This window comes from Pseudorca crassidens, chromosome 14 (assembly GCF_039906515.1).
Source record: "Pseudorca crassidens isolate mPseCra1 chromosome 14, mPseCra1.hap1, whole genome shotgun sequence".
Taxonomy (NCBI): domain Eukaryota; kingdom Metazoa; phylum Chordata; class Mammalia; order Artiodactyla; family Delphinidae; genus Pseudorca; species Pseudorca crassidens.
Window position 1 is genome coordinate 90,168,398 of NC_090309.1, and position 14,382 is coordinate 90,182,779.

At 59.6% G+C, this 14,382-nt stretch overlaps 1 long non-coding RNA gene across 1 annotated transcript in view; it reads left to right on the top strand.

Annotated features, from left to right (window-relative positions):
* Window positions 1–1,473: 1,473 nt before the first annotated feature.
* The window catches only part of LOC137205511 (uncharacterized), a 58,399-nt gene continuing 45,490 nt past the window's right edge, over window positions 1,474–14,382 (top strand). The window contains exon 1 of the long non-coding RNA XR_010934200.1: window positions 1,474–1,602. This is a non-coding gene — a long non-coding RNA (uncharacterized lncRNA). The remainder of the gene's footprint in view (window positions 1,603–14,382) is intronic.

Consider the following 14,382-nt stretch of genomic DNA (forward strand, 5'->3'; position numbering starts at 1 on the left):
CTGCCTCTACGTCCTCCGGGGGGGGGGGGGGGGGGGGCTGTGCTCCGGGCTGCTCTACAGGGCGGCCAGGCCAGAGGCCTCAGCCCTGGCGGTGGGCTGAGCTCCCGGGTCTCCGAGGCGCTCTGAGCGCAGCCCTGCTCCTGAGGGGTTCTGGCTCCGCTCCCTGACACCCTTTTCCACCAGGATTCCCCGCAGCGGCTCTGCTTGTGTTAACTCTTCTCCACACCCTTACGTCTCTGCAGAGGCGCAGATTTACTGCCACCCGAGGCCCCGTGAAATGAATTCGGTTTATGGGGACTCTGAGCTCATTTCCTCGTGCCCGGGAGCGCCCGACGTCCTGCTGGGGGCGCCTGTGGCCCCCGAGGTTCCAGGAACCCTGGGCAGCCTGGGGCAGACTGTGGACACGTCCCCCCATCCCCCATTAACTCTGAAAACCCGGGCGAGGGCCATTTTAACTCGACACTTGTGCAAATATATTCAAATGATCATTCAAATGATTTAACGCGGAAAGGGTCCGACTCTCCCCAGAGTAAGTCGTGTTTTTAATGTGCTGTCTGAGTGATTTCATTAGGTTGCAATGTTAAAGAGAGGTGTATTTGCTGCATAACTTACACAAGTGTACGCAAATACTGTGCCCACTCCTGCCTGCAGAGGCAGCCAGTGAGGCTCCTGGGGGATTCCCTTGGGCCCCACCACTGCCTGCACGGCTGTTCTCATCACCAGGGGGACGGGCAGGGGTGGGAAGGATGATTACTGAGGCAGGAGGGGAGGGGCGGCCGGAAAGCTCCCCGGCCCGGGAGCGGGGTCTCCAGCGGGGCGGGTGGGCGGTGAGCCCAGGCTTCTATCGCCCGCCCTGGAGCTGGCTTGCAGCAGTTCTGGCGCCTGGAATACTAATCAGCTCTCAACTTTTGAACTCCTTCTGGTAGGAAAAGAAACAAATAACACAAAGAAGCCAATTCCATACCCAGTGGAGTGGAGAGAGGCCTTTCATTTCTCTGCGGGGCGGGGTGGGGGGTCGTGGCCAGGGGCAGCAGAGCTCTGGGCCCTGGGCGGTCCTGCATCTCCAGGGCTGCCCCTGGGGCCACCCGTGCCTCTGGGACTGTGCCCACAGTGATGAAGTGGTTTCCCCCGTCAGGGGAAGCTGCAACTTTTTATTTGATTTTCAAGGTTGTGAATAACCGTATTGCAGAGCTCAGGCCATGTATTTATCCAGGATTCTCATCCTCCCCTCGCCCAGAGCCAGGTGGCGAGAGGAAGGAGGGGGGCTAGGGGTCGGCAGGCTTGGAAGGAACCTCAAAGACCTCCCCCCTGCCCCCCGCAGACTAGAGACCTTGGCCGTCTGTCTGTCTCGCTCCTCCAGTAGCTGACCCAGCTCAGCCGGAGGTGCTCGGCCTAGACCTCCACCTGACCGCTTGTGCCGCCAGACCTCTGCTGGAGTCCCGCCCGTCTCCCCGCTGAATCCCTGGCTAGTTTGGAGGTGGCCCCTTTCACCCACCGGTGTCAGCTGGGAGCAGGTCTCTTGCCGGGGGCCCGCCTGCCCCCCGCAGCTGCTCTGTGCGTCAGCTATCCTCTGAATCCACCCACTGCCTGCCCGGACCTGGGGTAAGCGCCGAGCAAATTACTGGCAGGACCAGAATCCCAGCCTGGCACTGGTGTGGCAGGCACAGTGTTACCCACCTGCCTGCCTTTGCTTGTGTGTGTCCTGTTGCCCTTCCCCACGGGCATGATACTGGACTTTGGGAAAGTTCCCGAGTCCCCGGGCTGGGTGGAAGCAGGCTCTTCTGCAAGCAGGGCCTGGAGTCCCCTGCTCCATGGAGCCGTCGCCGGGCCCTCAGTTTCGAGTTTAGCTCAAGCACTATCCTTTTATAATAAGGGTTTCCTGAATTTTTTCTTCCCATTTCCTGCCTGTCTCCTCTGTTTGTAATATCGGTTCATGTATTCCAGCTCATTCATTCAGCAGGTGTTTATTGAGGCCCTGTCAGGTCACAGAGATGGTTCTAGGCACTAAGAGGATAGGAGTGAACAAAACACACACACACACAAACACACACAAGTCACTGCCCTCATGGAGCCCACCTTCCACTGGAGGAAGACACAAGGTAGAACCAGTAAACTGCACACCACATTGGATGTTGATATAGATTAAGGCAGAGACTCCTCGGGGACGGGGATGGGGAGTATGTTTACAGTGACTTTAATAGAAGATGACGTTTGAATAAGTCCCTAGAACAGGCAGATGAGTAAGTCACGCAGATGGACACCTGGAGAAAGGGTTCACAGCAGGTGCAAATGTCCTGAGGCAGGAACATGCTTGGTACGTGTGAGGGGGACGTGGGAAGCCTGCGGAGAAAGGGTGAAAGACGAGGCTGGAAGAAGGATGGGGGTGGTCACAGGGTCTCCCAGGACATTTAGGACTTTGGTTTTTACCTGAGTGGGATGGGAGCCTGTTTTGAACAGTGGGGTGACTTGATCTGACATCGTTCTATTTGACATGTGGTTTAGAGCGATTAATGCCAAGGTCCCAGAGGCTCAGTGAAAAGCATATATTGGCCCCCATGTCACAGTCTGATGCCGGGCCTCCTGCAGGTGGTGGTGCAGGGACCCCGGCTGTATCTGGGCTGCAGGGCACCTGTGGCCTTGAGTCAGGGAGCAGAGAAGAGCGATGTCCGTGGAGAAGGTGCAGCCCCAGCGCTCAGGCTAGGAGCCATTTCTGCTCTAGGGCTGCTGGTGAGAACGCCACAGCCCGACCTGACTGCAAGGGCCTGGGTGTCCCAGCCCCCCAAGAGACAGCAGGAGGCTGGAAGGGCATGGAGGTGGGAGGGGACACATCCTCCACGCGGTGAGTCTGCTGTGCCCCCCTCAGCCCCACCGGGCGCTCGGGTGGGAGCAGCCTCTGTGCTGCTGAGGGTTCTCTTGCGCCAAACACAAAAAGGGTCGGATCCCTGAGCAAATTCTTGGCGTCTCAGTCCTTCTGGTCCCTTAGGGATTCTGGGAGGGGCATGCCTGCTCTAGTATGAGATTCCGTGATCAGATGGAAATAGGCGAACGCCGTTCGGGGTGATGAAGGGAGGCTTCCCATGAACGGGGGCGGTGACCACCTGACTGATGTCAGAATTATAGAAACTTTGGGGACCCTTGGGCCCCACTGCTCTCTTCCTGCGCCAGCTCATCTTCAGGGGCTTTGGGGCGAGGGGCTGCCCCCTGCTCCTGGGGACCCGCTGCAGCTCCATTCATTTTAACCTCCAGACCGTGCTCGGCCCGCAGGGTGCAGCCAGTCGTGCCGGGCGGGGCCTGCTTGAAACGCCTCCGCGGGTTGAAGTCCCTGCCTCTGAGGGCCACTGGTTGGTGTCAGTCAACGTGACTGGGCCGTGGGAGGGCCAGACGTTTGGTCAAACACCATTTCTGGGTGTGTCTGGAGGATTCCAGCTGCCAGACTGGGGCAGGGAGGTTGCAACCAGGAGAGGAGGACCAGAGGCAGGTGGTGGTGATGGCTCAGAGCAGGGAGCTCACGCCCTCACCCCGCTGCAGGCCTGGAGCCTGGTCTTCCATCTCCTGAGAGGGCCTGGGCTTCCATCCGTCTTCCCTTCCCACGGGCCAGCCTCCCTAAGCTTGCTGAACACCCTTCTCTCTGTGGCGAGGGCCTCTCCTGGGCCTGCTTGACGCTGCAGACATCTGCGCCTCGGCTGCATTTCTTAGGGGTCAAACCCTTGCTCCCTCGGAGGGAAAGGCTTACGAACTTATGGACAAATCAGAGTAAGGGTGAGGCTGCAGGACAGCTGCACCGGAAAAGCAATGCTCGTGTGCTGCTTCTTCAGACTTTAATTTTCACTTTCCGGTCACCTAACCAGTACACCTTCATTGGAACACGACTATTCCAGGAACATAAAAAGAAGGCAGGTAAAAAACAACCATCCTCAGGCTTCCCTGGTGGCGCAGTGGTTGAGAATCTGCCCGCCGATGCAGGGGACACGGGTTCGTGCCCCAGTCCGGGAAGATCCCACATGCTGCGGAGCTGCTGGGCCTGTGAGCCGTGGCCGCTGAGCCTGTGCGTCCGGAGCCTGTGTTCTGCAACCGAAGAGGCCGCAACAGTGAGAGGCCCGCGTACCGCAAAAAACAAACAAACAAACAAAACCCCATAGATCTCCCAGAAGTATCTAAGAGAACATTGGGGAAAATTTGTTTCCATACTCATTTATTAACATTGGCAATCAACGATTAAAAATATATATTTTTGTCTTAGTACGATTTCTGTATCAATGGAGGGACGTTTTCTGTGTATGTTGATTAAGCATGTGTGTCCCTCTTGCATGATGGGCACGTTTCCACAGCTGGTAGTGGAGGAAACGGGACATTTCCAGGTCCTGGGGCCGATACTAACACTGCGTGCTGACGTTGCTGAGCGCTGGCTGTGGGCCAGATCTGCTGGTGACCCCTCCAGGCCGTGTCCCTGCACGAGGTCCATGACAGGTCCTGACTCCACGCCTTCTTGGTGATGCAGGAGGAACATGCCCCTCGGGGAGCTGAGACGACTGAATGCCCCCCGAAGCGCTCTGATCCTAACAAAGGTGAGGGGTCGGTGATGATCCCACGGGGCTGTGCCTCTCGGTTTCACTACGTTCAACCCCTCGTCATCCTCATGCCTAGAATCATAGACGTGGCAGAGCACCTGCCTGTTTCCGGAAAGCTCTGGGGAGGTGCGTGAACGTGGGCAATTCTGTTCAGTTTGAGGAGATCCTCTGGGTCCTCCTCAGGTCGGGGCTCTGTCCGCACAAGCAGGAGTGGCGGGAACACACCTAGGACTGGACGTCAGGAGAACAGAACCCCCTCTGGGGCCTCAGGCAGGAAAGGCTGACACACAGGGGGATTCGGTATTTACAGACCTGTGGGGAGTTCTTGGGAGTGAGGCCAGGAAGGCCACCGGAAGCTCTCAGGACACCTGGACGTGTGTGAATTAATGGAAGACTTTTAGGAGACGACGAGGCTGCGGGACTCGCAGGGAAGCCACCACCAATACCTGGTGACCTAGGGCCCCGGGTGGGTGCGTGGAAGCCACTAGAAAAATCCGACCTCTGTCAGCTGACGCTCTGATATATGTCTGTCCACCATGGCTGCTAGAGAAGATACTGCTTCTCCTTTTCTGTCTCCCAAATTTCATTTGCACGCCTCTCATTGGATCCCGGTTTGTAAGGGAGTCTGGGAAGATGGGAGGGTCATACGAATATCAGTGGACAACCGACAGCGCAGTTTTGGAAGCGCGAGCTGCTTCCAGTCAAACGTAGGTGCAAAGAGAGACATGTGCACGGAGGCACCCAGCACAGAAGACCCCGAGCGAGGTTGGAGCCATGTGCGTGGACTCCCAGGCAGAGGGACCTGTGCGGGCAGACAGGTGAAGGTCGGGTTTGGTTTTTCCGGACGCTCTCTCTAGTTTCAGTGGGAAAGCTGGCTTTACGTAGGAATAGACTGGAATCATGGAAACCAGCAGTTCCGGCAGAAGATGATGAAGACCCAGCCTTGGATGCTGGCCTGGAGAGGGCGTGCACTTAGCAAGCATTTGGGCGTGAACTACCAGGACACAGCCTTCAAGCTGACTGGGTTGGTGAAGGTGGGGTGATAAAGGGAGGTGCTGTCGTGGACCCTTTGGCTTCTGGTTTGAATGAGTCAGTGCTGGTACCAGCAGCTTAAACAAGGGTAAAAAATACAGGGACTTATGTTTGGGACTGTTGGTCTTTGGGTGTCTGTGGGGCATTCAAGTGACTTGACAGTTGAGCCTGGCAGTGTGTCTCGAGTTCGGGGCGGGGGGCGGGACCCCAGCTGCTGAGCGGGTTGTCTTCTGGGGGTATGTGGAGGTGAGAGTGGTGAGGTCAGCCAGGGAGAGCTTGTAGAGGGAGGTACACCTGGTTCAGAATTCACCGAGTAGCAGAGCTTAGAAATGAGGTGGCTTTCTTTTTTTTTTTTTTTCTGTGGTATGCAGGCCTCTCACTGTTGTGGCCTCTCCCATTGCGGAGCACAGGCTCCGGACGCGCAGGCTCAGCGGCTATGGCTCACAGGCCCAGCCGCTCTGCGGCATGTGGGATCTTCCCGGACCGGGGCACGAACCTGTGTCCCCTGCATCGGCAGGCGGACTCCCAACCACTGCGCCACCAGGGAAGCCCACGAGGTGACTTTCTATCCACCAGAATTTTGTCGGGATAGCCAGTTGCTTCCTACAGCTGGGCAATTTACAAAGCACAATCACGTGTCCTGCCCACCACTGGCCCACAAAGACTTCTTCTGTTTTATGGATGAGGAAAGTAGAGCCTAGAGACTCTGGGTCAGAAGCCAGTGAACAGCCGTACGGCTCAGGGCCGCAACCCGATCCTCCTCTGCTTTCTCTCCTCTTTCTTCTTAAACATGTCACAGCCCCGCATCCACAGTTAGGGTTTAAAGTGGTCAAATGTCAAATGACCCCCGAATTTTTGCACAATTGCTTCACAAAATAGTGAGAACAACACAGGAATTGTTTCCCACTTATTAAAGATAAAGGTACCTAGAGCTTTATTGGTGTTCAAGGAAATTGAATGTGCCAATAGGTAATTACAGCACTGTTAGCAATAGCATGAATTATAAGTTCAAAATAATTGGAAGTTGGCTTTTGCATGTGAAAGTGGAAAATGTTGAGAATTATTATGGCTGGGTCTGCACGCAAAGGGAAGGGTATAGATTTCTTAAGTTCTTGCAGTTTTCAAAGTCGTCGCAGCTGTGGTCGAGAGAGCGCAGTGGCATGCTAGAAGGAAAGTTGAAACCAAATAAGAGTCTGCGGGTTTCAGGGTCCGTCCCTGGCTTCCTCCCTCCCTGTTGTCGGTCTTCACCCTTTCAGTCTTAAATTGCAGTAGCGACTTGGTTGAAATTCCCATCAACCTTTCAGGAATGTCTGACAAAATCATATTATAGACTCTGCCCTGTGGCCGGAGTGTCGGATGGAGTCACAAAAGCATACGCTGCAAGGAGCGGCCATAAGGTCCACCCCGTCCAACATTGCGTTTCCGGGGCCGGCGCCGGGAAGCGGGGATGGAAGGTGTGATTGTCACCCAGTCGTTCAGGCAGCGTGAGGACTGGATATCGTGCGCTGAGCCCGTGCCCTGAGTTCCCAGGGCTCAGCTGGGGGGAGGCGAGGCAAGGGCATCTCTCCTGAGACAGGCGTGGCTCAGTGCGCTCAGCTGTTGTTGCAGTGATTTTATGACCACTCTGGAGGGTGTTCACAGGCCTGTGTTGCAAGTCGGAGCCCAGGACTGGGTGCGGGGGGGAAGGCCTCGCCTGCGACCACGTGAGTGTCCAACGATGGCTCCGGGCGGTCAGCCACCAAAGCCCGGGATCCTTCTATTCCTCGTGCACCTGGCGACTGTCCCCAGGCCTCCGTCATGTCCCCTCCACACCTGACCATCCACAGACCGAGCCCGAGGGCTGCGGGACCACATCCGCCGTCGTCCTCAGTCCTCACGGGATGACGGCTTCCTCTTGGAACCCATTTATCTATTCTCGTTCTGCAAAACTTTCCCCTTTCCAAACACCCATTCCTAGATCTATTTTAAATAATCTATTTTCTAAAATTCCTTATCTTACAAAGCTTTCTTTTACTCTTTATCACATGGTCTCAATTTATATTTAATCCGTTTATTCATCCATTTATTCATTCTTTATTTCATTTATCCAGTATTTCACTGACTAAATATTCTTTGGGTCCTATTATGTGTGAAGTGCTGGGAGCACAAAATGCAGTGGCCCAGCCCGTGGCCTCTGGGAAGACCCACGTTACAGAGAGATTGCAGCGAAGCAGGACAAGTGTGGTAACGACACTTAGGGGGCTCTGGGCGGCAGGAGGGTGGGTTCCGCTCCGAGTTTAGGGGGAGGATCAGGAGGGAAGGCGGCGAAAGCTGTGGGGCCAAAGGCATCAAAATAAGAAAGAGAAGATGAGGGGCTGCCCTGGGCCCACGCAGGTGGCCCTGGAGAGAGTCCTCTACGTGGAGAAGGCAGGGGTCCTGGAAACCCATGATGCTGTGGAACTGTTTCTTTTCTGTGTAACTGGAGCATGTGCGTGCGTGTGTGTGCCTGTGTGTGTGTAAGTGTGTATGCGTGTGTGTCCATAGGGATGTAGGAGGTTCGAACGGCCTCTGTTGTGGCCACACAGCCGGACACGAGCAGCGCCCCGAGCAGTGGCTGGTGCCGTGCTTGCCCCACCTTTCGCCGTCTGCACCCACGCTCTATGTGGGCAGGACGGCTTTGCCCAGGGGCCTGTGGGTGGGAGCAGCCGGGTCCCGGCTCCAGGCCACAGCTTCAGAACCCCGAGTTTCCACGACCTCTCCTGCCACGAGAAGAGGAAGCGCAGCCAGAAAAAGTGCCACGAACGGGGGCTGGGGCGAGGTGGCTTAAGACAGCAGAAATGTATCTCCTCGCAGCGCTGGAGGCCGTGCCCTCCCCTCTGCGGAGAGTCCTTCCCGCCCGCTCCAGCTTCTGGAGGCCCTGGGCATCCCTCGGGCTCTGGTCTTTTCGCTCTGTGTCTGTGTCCTCACGTAGAACCTCCTTCCTGTGTGTCTGCTCTTCTCTTAAGGACCCAGTCGTAGGGGATCAGGGCCGCCCCAGGGATCGTCCGCAAAGACCCTACTTCCCACAAGGTCAGGTTCGCAGGCGCGGGGGTTAGGACTTCGACGTGTCCTTTGCCGGGGGGCGGGGCACGGGACGCGGGACACAATTCCCCCCAGAACAGCTGCCTCCCCGCAACCCTGGTTCAGGCAGAGGAGGATGATGGAGCAGGGGCCCAGCTGACGCGCAGACCCACAGCCTGGAGCAGAGTGCGTGGCAGCGGGTAACCGACGCACCTCCTCCCGGGAGCACGGTGTTCAGGGTGGGGCCCCTTGCCTTTCCTCTCCTGTGGACCTCAGGGTCCTCTCCGCCCCATCGTACGGTCCCTTCATCCAGTCTTCTCACTCCGTCCCCTTCTTCCACCCCCTGAAACCCCACCTGGTCCCTCCCCGGCTGAGGCCCCACCTCTGCCCAGTGCCAGGTCAGGGCCGCGTCCGCGACCTTGGAGCAGTTACTCTGTCTCCCTCTCAGCATGGGTCCTGACCCAGTGACGCCCAAGACGGCCACGTCCGCGACCTCGGAGCAGTTACTCTGTCTCCCTCTCAGCGTGGGTCCTGACCCAGTGACGCCCAAGTTGCTCTCTAGTTCTTTCCTGAGTATGCACCTTGCTTCATGGGCCTTCCGCCTGGTCAGTGGCCAGCACGGCCCCAGAGCGGCCCAGACACGGCTTCCAGGAGGGACGCCTGGACCAGGACATAGGCCTCCCTTGGAGGTCAGGGTTTGCTGTCCTCAGGGAGGACGCCCATCCTTTCAGCTCCTCCCTCCTCGTCCTGCTCTGTTACCGTCCCTTCCTGCACTGTCCTCCGTCCACACAGCCGCCCTCACCCTCACTCCCCGCTCAGTCCCACTCCCACCCGGGATGCCGGTCTCTGCTTTGACCAGCTGGGGTCCCGGTCAGTCCTCCAGGGGCGCCTCCAGGGAGCTCCGTGCACGGCCAGGGCCCTGAGGATATGGAGTCTGTCAGGGCAGCGGGGGGACGTGGGGGACACCGGCCGGGACCCAGGAGAGAGCCATCCCTCAGGGCCTCAGATGCCAGGTTTGGGGACCTTTCTGTTTTGTGTCAGCCTGGGGAGTCACTGAAGGAACGACAGCAGAGGAAGCACAACCAGGTCTGTGTTTAAAAATAATTCTCTCGGTAGATTAGCAAGTCGACCAAAGGTGAGACCGACCAGCCAGTCAGGAGGCCGCCCCAATTGACATGAGAAACGACCCCAAAGTGAGCTGTGGGCACCTCAGCCCCCGAGGTCCGGTCGCAGATGGGGCTGGGGTCGGGGAAGTGGGTCCGTGACCCGATATACACCGTGGTCCCGACCACGCCCCGCTGTGGATAGCGGGCCTGGGGGGCCCTTACAGGTTAAGGCGCAGACCGGGGGCCTGCCCGTGGGTTGCGACTCTGCGGAGGGAGCTGCCCCTTTAACCGTGCCCTCCCCCGATAGCGATGGCAATCTGCCCGCTCAGAAGGAAAGCCTCATTACTAGCTCTTTAAAATGCAGGCCCCTGCGGGCATCGCACGGTGGATGGAACAGGCATTTAGGCGGCAGAGTGACAGGAGGCCCCGGGGGCAGGTGCGGGGGGGAGCCCCGGGGGCCAAGCCTCATCCCCATCATGCCGCCTTCACGGTTCTGGGCCAGAGGCCGGTCTCCACGTCCCCCGCGAGACCGCGCTGTGCTGTGTGGCTCTGTGCGCAGCAGACACCCGGCAACGGTGAACTCAAAAGCCAGGGGCCGTGCTGCCGGGTGCAGCGAGGACCCCATGGGGTAGGGGCGCCCACAGCTGGTGCGCGAGGCCAGGGGCGCGAAGGAGTGACACAGGCTGCGCCTGGGGTGCGGGCAGGACGCCGTCCTCGGCGGGGGCAAAGGCACGTGGGACAAGGCGTGGCAGTGACAGGCTCGCCGCCCTCCGCCTGGCGGCGAGGGTCACGCAGGCCCTCAGGCCCGTTCTGAGCTGGAGCCCTTGGAGGCTCGGCCTCGCGGGCTGGGTCTCCTCTGGCATCCCAGGAGGGGTGCTGGGCTGCTTCAGGAGAGCCGCGTGGCCTGGGGCACGCGGGCTGCAGCCGGACCCCCGATCTGGCCCTGAGGTATCCCTCCGTGCCGGACGGTGCGACCCCGGCAGGCCCAGGCTCCCGGTTCGCCTGTCATGTTCTGGTGGCTTCCCCACCTGAGGAGGGCTGGCCGAGCGACTCAGCGCCCTCAGGCTCTGACAGGCGAGACCCCACAGCCCACCTCTGCGCAGGACGGTCGTCCCTCCGATGGTGACGTTATTTTGCCTGGGAAATAGGATGAACAATCCAGTAGACACTTATGACAAAGGACCCGCTGTCCTCAGCAGGCCCAGGAGGGGTGGGAGGCGTGTGAGGACCTACGGGGCTGGTGGGAACGCCTCTGGCAGAACCCGGGCTCCCTCCACTGCCACCTCTGCGGCGGCCCTGAGCCGAGCTCCCGGCCGGCCAGCGGGAGGGGCGTGGCAGTTGGGGGCAGGCGAGGCCTTGGTCTTGGTGATTGGGGACGGAGTCCTCCTCTCACCTGAGGCCTGTGCTCTGGGCACATGGGAGGCACCAGGTACCTGCAGACAGCACGAGTTCAGGGCCAGAGCTGCAGGCGCGTGGGCGCGTGAGGGTGTACCTGTCAGGTGTGCGTGACGGGCCTGCTGAAGCAGTCCTGACTTCTGTCTGTGGCTCCGGAAGTGCTACTCGTGGCAGCCGGTCCTTCTGTTCACTCTCGAAAGCATCCCGATTTGAGACAGAAATTAGATGATCAGCTCTTCAAGGCGAGTGGAGACACGGGGCTGGTACAGTCCCGGGCGTGGTCCTGAAGGGCCTGGGGGTTCTCCTGGCAGCTAGAGGGGGCCTGGCTGGAGTTTGAAGCAGGTAAGTAAAATTTTAAAAAGAAAAGGGAGAGAGAGAGGAAAGAGGAGACACTGAAGGGTACGCGTCCTTCCGCATCCGCCCACGCTCGCAGCAGGTGCAGCGCCCAGAGTGAGCCTGACCTGCCCTGGCCCCTGGGTGACGATGGCGCGCCAGTGCCCGTTCACTGACTGCACCAAACGCACTGTCTGGTGGGAGCTTGACAAGGGGGAGCCCGCACGTGTGGAGGAGGGGCTATGGGCACTCGCCGTACCTGCCCCTCGATTTTGCTGTGAACCTAAGACTGCTCGAAAAGGTAAAGTCTTTAAAAAGTAAGCAAGCATTTGGGAAAGACCTTCTGGGCGCTGTGCTGGAGGACGCTTCGAGGGCCCTGCAGGTCCCGGGTGGGTGCTGGGAGGGCCTGGTGGGGGTCAAGCCTGCGGGCGTCCCAGGTTCAGCGATGCGCCCTGGGCAGGGGTCCGGGCCTGGTGGGTGGTCAGGACGCTGGCCTGTTCTGGGCAGGTGCTAGAGTGTCCTTTAGGGTGATCTTTGGAGGAGGGAAGCAGACGTTCCGGGAGCGCTCCTGCCCTGGGCTGTGACCCGAGTGACGTCCCCTGGGTCCCAGACACAAGCCGCCACAGGTGCCCTTCCTGGCTCCCCTCTCAGGACCCCCTGCCCTCGTGGCCCCTCCTCCCCCCGGGTTCTGCCCCTTCCAGCTCCCCCCTCCATCCCTCTCCGTCCTCCTCCCCCACCTGCCCCCTCCCCCACTGCTGCACCCCAGGGACTCTGGCCCAGAGGCAGCATCTGCCGCTCCGTCTGCACGGGACCCGCTTCTGTCTCAGCAGCTGTGACCCTCTTATCTGTCTTCCTCCTGTCCGTCCTCCTCCCCGGGTTTCCTGTCAGCTCTGAGCCCCAGGCCCGCAGGACAGAGGAAGGAAGACCAGCGGGGCAGCTGTTGGCAGTGGGGAAGGCGGGGCGAGGGGCTCCAGCGCTGACACCGCAGAGGAGCCGGGGGCTCCCGGATCCGGCTCCTCTAACCAAGGGCCGGGCCCTGGGTGCGCTCGTGAGCACACGGATGCAGCGTGCACAGGGACGAGTGTGCCTGGTGACTCTGGTGTGGGGCACGCGTGGTATGTGAGGCGTGCACCTACACCCGTGAGGCTGGGGTGCGGTGGGTGTGTCCGTGCGTGTACTGCACCGCGGCCCACGCATGCTCGAGTGACCCTGCTGGGTGGGGCGGCCCTGTGTGAACCTGCCTATCTACACAGCGGGGTTCCCGGCACCGGCCTGGTGGAGGTGTCCCCAGCCCAGGGCTTGGGGCAGCTCCCAGGGACGAGGGCCTGACCAGCTCACCTGTTCCACGTAAAGCACAGGCTGTGCTGTCCCCCAGCTGCCTGGGCTTCGGTATCCACGCGGGGCAAGGTCCCTCCCGGTGGGCGGGCCCTTCTCTGGGGGCTTCTCAGTGACACTCAAGGCCGGGTGCTGAGTGTGGCCAGGAGGGAGGGTGCTCTGGGCTCCTCCAGGACGTCCCACCTTCCGGACGGGTCAGATAACAACCTGCCAGGCACTTCCGGGGGCAGGGGCTTCCTCTCTCCCAAGCAGGGTTGCGGGCGCTCACACTGCATCACAGCCCGCCTTTCTCCTGGGCCGTGAACTGTTGGGCGGGTAGAATTTCCCAACAGGCACGGGGATTGGGGCGCAGTCCCGCTGGTTTTACTGCCGGTTCAGGGGTGATGGCCGAGCAGCGGGCTTGCGGTGGGCCGGGGACCGGCTTTGAGTGTGTCCAGGGGATGCCCCGCTCTGCTCCTAGAATCTCCCCTCAAATCAGCCCTGGGGTCCTGTGCTGGAGGAAGAGAAGGGCTCTGGGAAATACCGGCGCGACCTGTGTCCCCTGGAAGAAGAAATCTCAGAGTGAAAATAGCTCAGGGGAAGGCCTCCCCCTCTTCCTTTTTCTTGTCGATTTCATCAGCACTGTTTGTGTTTCTCTGGGTGGGGCTCGTGTGTCCTTCTTTGTTTGGCTGCATTGGGTCTTTGTTGCGGCATGCGGGCTCTTCTTACAGCGCCGGGCTTCTCTCTAGTTGTGGCTTGTGGGCTTTCTCTTCTCTAGTTGTGGTGCGCAGGCTCCAGAGCGCATGGGCTCTGTAGTTGTGGCGCGTGGGCTCTGTAGTTGTGGCGCGTGGGCTCTGTAGTTGTGGCGCGCGGGCTTAGTTGCCCTGAGGCACGTGGGATCTTAGTCCCCACACCAGAGATTGAACCCGAGTCCCTGCGTTGGAAGGTGGATTCTTTACCACTGGACCACCATGGAAGTCCCCCACTCCGGGTGAATCCTTGACGTTCACGTGCCCCCGAGGACTCTGCCACTAGGCTGAGTTCTGCTTGTGACTGGACTTACTTTGGAACACAGGCGAGCAGTCTGTCAGCATCGCCCGTTTCTTCTAACTTGAGGCTCCTACCGTAGGGCCACAGAGGGAAATAGAATATTCTCTCGTGGAGGAGCCAATCCTTAAAGCAGGACCTGCCACCTGATGGCTGGGGAGAGACCCCCTGGGCTCAAACCCCTCCTGGCTGTGGGAACCTGGGACCTCTCCATGCCTAGGCGCCCTTCTCTGCAGGACGGGTGCAAGGCCTCACCTCCTTGCACTGCTGTGAGGGTGAAGTGCCCTGGAGAAGGCCACGTGCCTGGCACAGGACGGGCATGGAGACAGGCTGGCCCGCGCAGTACCCAGACCTTGCAGCCCTCCTCGGGGCACTGGGTCCATGAGTGTCTCCCCACCAGATATCCAGAGAGGGGGGCCTCCAGAGGGTGTGAGGTTCCTTCTAAGGGGACCACCAGGGACTTGAGCTAAGGAAGCACCTGCCCGCTTCCACGCTGCTGCATCCTCCTCCTCCTCGGGGCCCTGATAATAAAAATGGTGGGGGCAGCA